The 9,141-nt window shown below is 36.1% G+C and overlaps 1 pseudogene; it reads right to left on the bottom strand.

The window, feature by feature from the left end:
• Positions 1-4,387: 4,387 nt before the first annotated feature.
• Positions 4,388-5,298, bottom strand: LOC132018719 (glutaredoxin-3-like; annotated as a pseudogene).
• Positions 5,299-9,141: the final 3,843 nt, after the last annotated feature.

Below are 9,141 nucleotides of genomic sequence, written 5' to 3' on the forward strand. Positions count from 1 at the left end.
TGCATTCCTGGATTGAATTCCACTTGGTAATGGTATACAGTCCTTTTTGTAGGTTGCTGGATTCAGGTTACTAGTATTTTATTGAGGGTCTTCTCATCTTATATTTATAGGAGATGTTAGTCTATAGATATTTTTCTTGAGATACATTTTTCTGATTTTGGTATTAGGGTAATACTGACCACATAGAATGAGTTGAGAAGTAATCCTTATCTTTCTATTTGGAAGAGGTTGTGAAAAATTGGCATTAATTCTTTCTTGGTAGAAATCACCAAGGAAGACCTCTGGGCCTGGGCTTTTCATTGTAGGGAGTTTTTACTTATTTATTTTTTCAATCTTTTTATTTATTATAGGTCTGTTTAGATATTCCTTTTGAGATAGTTTTGGTTGTTTTTGTTCTTCCTGGATTTTTTCAATTTCATCTAATTTATGTACTTCGTTGGCATATGGTTGGTCATAGTATTCCCTTATAAATCTTTTTTATTTCTGTAAGGTTGATAGTGATTTCTCCTCTTTCATTATTATTTTCTTTAAACTCCACATTTTTGAGTTGTTTTCTTAGTGGTTACACTAAGGATACTACACATTTAACTATCTTTTAACTATATTTTAACATATATAACTAATGTATATACTATACATTTTAACTATCACAAGGTAGATGAAGCTAATGTTGAATTAATTCCAGTAAAATATAACAACAATTTCTGCCTACTTTATGCTGTTATTGTCATATATATTCTATGTATGTCATGAATCCAACAATACAGTGCTACCATTTTTGCCTGTTACAATGCATGGCTCTTTCATTTTTAGAGTTTCTCTCCACTTAAGATTGCAAACGTAGGTTAGCAGAGCAGAAGGTTTTCCCTGTTCATTACCTAATGAGTTTGCTGCTTTTATTGACAGCACTGCTATCCCTGAGTTATTGCCCTTTGCTCCAAATCAAGTCTGCTCCAGTGGACAGCAAAGCTGCAGGTTTTCCTGGCAAACCCCACCCTTGTAAAATTACCATGTCAGCTGACTCTGTGTGTGTGTGTGTGTGTGTGTGTGTGTGTGTGTGTGTGTGAGTATAGGAAGCATGTAAGGGAAAAGAGGCTGCAGACAGACTCCCCCTGTTATTACACAAAGCTTTGTCATTTTTCATACATAAATGTGGTCAGTTTTGTTGTTATTGGTCAACTTTTTACAGCTCCAAAATGGGTGTTTTTCACAATTTTGTCCAGTTTTGTTTGTTTATTGGAGAGAGGATTCTCCAACATTTTCATGCTTTCACATCCAAAAAGCCAAACTTGCTGTTTTACAAAGAGAATGCTTCTTATGAAAAAGTTAAATAATATGTAAAGAAATAAAGAAATAACCCCCAACTACTATTAACCTCAATGTGACTATCCTTTCATGCTCTCTTAATGTATTACCATACAATTTTATATTAAGAGGAGCACACATTACAGAATGTTTTATAGCCCACTTTCTTTCTTTCAACAAGGTAGTGGGTATTTCAGTGTCAGTGTGAATAGATTTACATCAGCCATTTTAATGCCTACACAGGAGACCATTTTATGACATGGTGGTTCTAAATTTTTTTATCCTGTCCCTTACTGAGGAATTTTAAGATGGCTTCTTCTTCTTCTTCTTTTTTTTTTTTTTCATTCTACAAACAACAATGTGATATATGTATATCTTAGCACATTTGTTTAGATATCTTCTCTAGCATAAATTTCTATGGAAAATGCTACAGTTTTCAGGGTCATTCTGATTTAGGGAATATTTTGTCATATCACCCTCTAATTTACAATCCCTCCGTCAATGCGTATGGGTAGCTATTTCTTTATATTTTCATAAGATCTGAGCATTATTCACTACTTGCACGTTTCCCAGACCAATAACTGGCATTGATAATCCCTAGTTTTGCTTACACTTACTTGATTACTAGTGTTTTCAAACATGTTTTCTTGTTTCTATTGAATATTTGTGTCTCATTTTCTGTGTGAATTTCCCATTTCTATTCTTAGTCCATTTTTTTCCTATTGTTTTTTGTTTGTTTGTTTGTTAGGTTCTTTGCCATTGACTATATTATCTTTTATGCTATCCCCATTATAAATCCATTTCCTATTTCATGCCTTCTATTTTATAACATATGTTTCCTTTTATTGGCCTTTTACTTAAGAGTATTTTATTTCTGGGGGGCACCTGGATGAGTCAGTTGGTTGAGCATCTGGTTCTTGGTTTGGGCTCAGGTTGTGATCTCATGGGTGGTGAAATCCAACCCTGTGTTAGGTTCCATGCTTACTGGGCAGTCCTCTAGACATTCTCTCTCCCTCTCCATCTGCCTCTCCCTCCTGCTCTCTCTTTCTTAAATAAATAAATAAATCTTTAAAAAGTTATTTTTAAGGGGGCGCCTGCGTGGCTCAGTGGGTTAAAGCCTCTGCCTTTGGCTCAGGTCATGATCCCAGGGACCTGGGATGGAGCCCCTTGTCGGGCTCTGTGCTCGGCAGGTAGCCTGCTTCCTCCTCTCTCTCTCTGCCTGCTTCTCTGCCTACTTGTGATCTCTGTCTGTCAAGTAAATAAATAAAATCTTAAAAAAAAAAAGTATTTTTAGGGAGAGGGTGGTTGTGTTATGGACATTGGGGAAGGTATTTGCTATGGTGAGTGCTGTGAAGTGTAAACCTGGAAATTCATAGACCTGTACCCCTGGGACTAACCTTGTATGTTAATTAAAAAAATGAAAAAAAAAAGTTATTTTTATGAGAGAGCACAAGTTATGGAGTCAGAATGTTAATGTTCCTATTCTAGCTCGTCTTCTTAGAAGCTATATGACTACAGATAATGGATAACTCTATGTGTCCGTTTCTTCAGATATAAAGTGTGAGTAATGCTAGCGACTACCTCATAGAAATTGTGTGAATGTCAAATGTTATAATAATTGTAAAGTGTTTAGAATATTACTTATAAGTCTTAAAGTAGTCTTAGCTTATTGTTATGTAATAAAAATCTATAATATTTTTTGAGTTTCTGGTTTTCACAGCCAGGCTTACCCTAAGATTTTGTGGTCTAAATGTGCTTGGTCACTCTAATATATTTGCTTACACCATGTATCAGTACTTCTACAGGATTAACATTTATTTAATTATACATTCGATCTATTTGCATTCATTTTCGTGAAAGAGTTGTATATCAAATGTTAACTTTTTTCAAATGGCTTATTTTGTGTGCGATCCATGTAATTAAACAATTACCAGATAACTTAATAATTTGTTCCACAGTATACTTTATCTTAGTAATTGAAATGACTGCTTTTTACTAGATTGAATTCCCGCCTATAGTTGATCCTAATTCTGGACTTTCTCTTTTGTTCTAATTATATCTGTCTACTTCTTAATTGAGATCATATTCCTAATATTTAATTACTGAAACAATTTTAATACATTTGCATCCGTATGATCTTGTTTTCTCATTTGTAAAATTGTAAAAATAATTGTATTTATCTCAGAGAGTTGTTAAAAAATTATCATATGTTATATAGAATAGTTATTAGATACTTGTAAATTTTAAAGTATATATTAACAGTTCTTATAATCATTATTCTGGAAGAATGGTTTTATGTTTAGACTGATGGGTTATTACAATAAGACCATCCAGTGAGTCATACCTCCTGTATTCATGTCCCTTTGCAATGTGAATTTCTCAGCTCTCATCAAGAGGTAGAATCTATCTTCCCACCTTGTGGATCTGGGTGGGCCTGTGTCTTGATTTGAGCAGAATGGTAGAAGTGACTTTGTGTGATTTGTATGCCTGGGCCAAAGAGGCTTTAAGTTACCTGCTTTTACCAAATAGGAGTTTTTGGATAACTTTCTGAGTAGAAATATTGAGGTACATTGTGTGGCTGTCCTGGGTAACCACTAACATTTTGGACCATCCATTCCCAGAAGAGATCTCAGTGTCATCAGTTGCATGAGTGACTCTAGGAGGGATGTGCAGAAAACTATCCAATGGCCCAATCATGAGCAAGTAAATGTCTTAAGCTCAGTTTTAATTCCTTTTGAATGCCACAGTAGATAACTGATAACACAGACTTTAACTTCCCATTTTATTTTAAATTGCTTTTTATTTTATTTTTTATTAAATTATTTTTATTTTATTAAATTATCAAATATTTAAAATTTTTTTTTACACAAAGTATTTTTAATTGGATTTGAAGATGTTTATTGCATTCTGTATGTGGTGAAAAAAAAATGAAACATATCTATATTTAGTGCAAACTTGTGAAATACACCAAGCCTAACTGGGTAGGAAGCAGTCCATGCCCCTCACCTCCTCTGAGACCTGAGTCAGGAGGCCCCACTGGGATGAAGTATTTCCTGCAACAGTGGGGCACCAAGTGGAACATTCACAAATTCTCCCCTTTCAGTATTGGCGGCAACTTGCCATTGTCTTTTAGTTTCTTAGCAATATCCGAATCTCCAATAAGCTTCCCTTTTATAGACAGCTGAGGGTACGTGGACTGATTCGAGTAAGCTTTAAACCCCTGCAGAACTTCTTTGGCTTCTGATATAGCAAATGTCTCATATTCGACACCAGCACTATTTCTTATTTCCAGAATTTGCTGAATTCACATTTTGCTTCCTGTTTGTTTCCTTCCATAAGGAGCATGACAGAAGCTTTATTTGTCAGTACTTTGAGCCTTCCCTCTAATTTGGGAGCTTTGGGGAAAATTGTCTGTAGTTTGTCAGATACTTCCATCCCCTTAATTATATTTAGTCCTCCTATGAGCTCTCCAGAAACATAGAGCTGGGGTTAAGTGGACCAATTGGAATAGGTTTTGAGTCTCTGAAACTTGGTCATGTGAGAAGATACCAAAACTTCTCAACTAAATACTAAATGTTTGTTAAGAATTTCTACCACCTGGGGTGCCTGGTGGCTCAGTGGGTTAAAGCCTCTGCCTTGGGCTCAGGTCATGAACCCGGAGTCCTGGGATGGAGCCTGGCATTGGGCTCTCTGCTCAGCCGGGAGCCTGCTTCCCTTCTTCTCTCTCTGGCTGCCTCTCTGACTACCTGTGATTTCTGTCTGTCAGATAAATAAATAAAAAATCTTTAAAAAGAAAAAAAAGAGTTTCTACCACCTGCTTCCTGAAACCACAGTGGGGCTCTTGAGGAGTTCTGTTCATGAAAATATGCAAGGGGCGGCAGGAGTTCATCCCTTCAGGTGAAGCTTGAGATCTTCTTTAGGATGCTTGTTACCCCTGGGTAGGAAGGAGCCTCTAGATTCATGGCACTGAACTTTTTTGGCCAACTTGGGCATGTGCACCATTGATTAGGTCATTTTTCTCAGAAATCTTGGAAAATTAATTTCATATTTTTCAGATCCTTAAGGCTGGTGTCTAAATGTTGTATCTGTCTTGATAGGATAGGGACCCCAAATGTAGGATGACGATAGAGTGGGGGTTGGTGGCCTGGTTATGAAAGGATTCACCTGAGGCAGAGAAAAAGGAAATAGATGTTTATTGAATACTCCACAAGGGAACCATGGGCAGGACAGTAGAGGAAAGACTGTGTGACATGAGGCCACAGGTCAGGGGGTATAGTTAAAGTGGGAAGGTGAGGAGGTATGGGACATAGGAATTATTCCTTTTTTGGTGACTGTGCCTGGTTGGAAGTAGCCCAGTGGTCTGTTAGAGCCTATGTATAACCAGGTGGATCCCCTGATGGACCTGTTGTCAGCCAGGGGGCTGCTGTGGGTCCTTTCTATCTTGATCACTCAAACCCGTTGCCTGAAAGCAGCCTCTATGTTAAGGAAGAAATTCAACTTCCAACTCCACAATCAAAACTTGAGGGTGTGCTTCAGTTAACTCTGTTATCATGTCATTCATCTGAGTGCATGGCGGAGTCTATGGTGCCCAAACATGGACCTCAAGGAGGGACTTGTCTCTGAGGAGCAGCTGTTCCTCCCAACAGCAGGACTCCACCAACCTCCCTCTGGGCCATTCTGATTCCTTCCATATCTCAATAACTAGAATTTTGCATTCTTTAATAATATTCTTCTCTCTATTCTCCATTTGGTTTTGAATGTCTACTTTAATCATATTCTGGCAACACATATGTCTATGAAAATATAAAAAAAGATGAAAACCCACAGTAATACCTACAATAAAAATGGACAAATTATTAGATTATCAGTGAGGATTTCTTTCCCTATGAATTAGATAGAGGACAGTGCTATATTTAGAAGAACAATGGCTTACTTGTGCTTCATCCCAGGCATTCTGGTCCTCTGAAACTAAAAGATGGTCTAATCTTTCTTCAAGGCCTACTGCCAGCCCTTAGACCCATTCGGCTCCACCATCTAGAGACCTGGTATCAGTACTAAATAAATCACGTTATTCTGCACCAAAGTTTGTCAGTTCTTATTCATAATATAAATTCAGGTTGATTACACAAGACAAAGAAGCCTCTGCCACTTTAGGACAGATACCAGAATAAAATACGATAATCAGCATTTCCAAATCAGTAGCTATCATTTCATGTAGATAAATCTATTTAATTATGTTTCTCTACTATGTGCCAAAAATGTTCTGAAGTCCAAGGTGTTAAGTCTATTCACACACAGTGCTTTTCTGATACTCTGCCCTTTACTTAGTGTGTGACATATTTTATTTCAGAATTTAGGAAAAAGAATAACTAACAACCTTTAGGAAATCAATAAGAAAATTAAGACCAACACAGAAATGAGTAGATTGAAATTTTCCTTAAAGTACCTCCAAAATAAAGACAATCAGAAAGACTGATCTTTGACATGTCTAAAAAGAAAACTAAAAAAAACCAAAATTATCCAAAAAAGGCATCCAGATGGCCAACCGATACATGTGAAGATCCTCAAAATTACTAGTCATCAGGGAAATGCAAATCAAAACTAGAGTGAGATATTGCCTCAAACCTGTCAGAATGGCTACAATCAAAGACACAAGAAACAACAAGTGTTGGTGAAGATGTGGAGAAAAATAAACTCTTGTGCACTGTTGAATGCAAACTAGTGTGGCCACTGTGGAAGACAATATGGAGGTTCCTCAAATTTACTAGTAGAATTACCATATGATATATACCACTGCTGGGTATTTACCCAAAGAATATGAAGCATTAATTAAAAAAGATATACAGTTCTATGTTTATTGCAGCATTATTTATGACAGCCAAATTATGGAAGCTATCCAAGTGTCCATAAATATATGAGAGGATAATGAAGAGGTGGTTTGTATATACAATGGAGTATTACTCAGGCATAAAATAGAATGAAATCTTGTCACTTGCAATGACATGGATGGAGCCAGAGAGCATTATGCCAAGTGAACTAAGTCGGTCAGGGAAAGACAAAGATCTTATGATTTCACTCATACATGGAATTTAAGAAACAAAAGAATCAAACAAGAAAAAAAGGGACAAAAATCCAAACTCTTCACTATAGAGAACAAACAGACTAGTGCTTAGCAGAGGAGGTGGCTGGGGGATGGGTTAAATAGGTGATGGGGATTAAGAGCACACTTACCATGTTGAGCACTGAGTAATGAATAGAACTGCTGAATCACTATTGGTACACCTGAAACTAGTATAACACTGTATGTTAATATACTGGAATTAAAATTCAAAAATAAGTTTAACTACAGTGGAAAAAAACAAGCAAAATTAGTAATGATGAAGTTGTTTGTCAATAGCTACAGCAAGGATAATCCAATAATTCAACCACAGGGCATGGTACTTTTTTTTTTCCCAATCTTTTTTTCTGATAAAAAGGAAAATATAAATTAGCTGAAATTAAATCCTCCACGTCAAAAATTTCATATTTCATATTTCTCTAATTTTCAGCAGTACAGTTATCTTGTATAGAGAATTGTTATTTAAAATAATAGCGAAGGGGCACCTGGGTGGCTCAGTGGGTTAAAGCCTCTGCCTTCAGCTCGGGTCATGATCCTAGAGTCCTGGGATGGAGCCCCGCATTGGGCTTTCTGCTCTGTGGGTAGCCTGCTTCCCCCTCTCTCTCTGCCTGCCTCTCTGCAAACTTGTGATCTCTGTCTGTCAAATAAATAAATAAAATCTTTAAAAAAAAATAAAATAATAGTGAACTCAGTTCTGTTCTTTATGATAATTTTCACATTTCTTATTATTTTTCTAGAAATCAATCATGATAAAGTTGTTTTTGTGATTTATGTGAGGAAGTACTATCCCAGATTCTTCTCAATTGAAATGTAATGGTGAGGTTTTCCCCTCCATCTCAGTAAGAAAAATCTTTAGGGAACCACCATATAGTTTGACAATTTAATTTGATTTTCTACCATATATGCCTTTCCTAGCAGTGAATGAATGGCATGCTATTCTCCTTCCTCTGCTGTTTGTTTAACAACACAGGAAGAGACATGACAGTAAGATAGGAGCCAAGGCAATTGCTGCAGTCTATCCAACTTATGGGTCTTGTTTCTCTCCTCCTCCAACACTGCTCACGATTCATATATTCCAACATGTAAGTGTGCATCATATACATGGCATGGCACTTGTTTTTCAGGCCTCTGTGTGTGTGTGTTTCTGTCTGTGTATGAAATATTTTTAGTACATGAGTGTGTATCTAGACCAGTATAGAAAAACTCAGGAGAATTTTTACAACTTGAATTTGTATATCATTTTAGTTTGCAAAATATATTTACATCAGTCATCTCATTTTACATTTTCCTACCTCACATGTGTTTGAGGGTGAAAAGCAGGAAGTCGTTGCCTCTTTCTATGGAGAAATGACTGCAAAGAAAGGAGGCTAAGTAACATGTCCAAGGTTACAGAGTAAAGGAGAAGCATAGTTGGGACACCTGAATCCTTGACAAATGCCCTTTACCCAATATCATGCTGGCCCTAATGTATTTTCTTGATGCCAAATGGATGCTTCTCTCTTTATTTTTTTCTTCTTTTTTTTGAGATGTATTTCTCTAAGAAATGGCTAGCATTATAAAGGAATATATAAGGATTAGATTTGATTAATATATACATATATGCTGATATATATTATTATTTTGAGTACTGATACCTGTTAAAAATAAGGTTCTAAAATGTCATTGGCTTATGCAGTTTTTTTTTTTTTTTTTTTTTTTTTTTTTTTTTTTTTTTTTTT

This window comes from Mustela nigripes, chromosome 5 (assembly GCF_022355385.1).
Source record: "Mustela nigripes isolate SB6536 chromosome 5, MUSNIG.SB6536, whole genome shotgun sequence".
Classification (NCBI taxonomy): Eukaryota; Metazoa; Chordata; class Mammalia; order Carnivora; family Mustelidae; genus Mustela; species Mustela nigripes.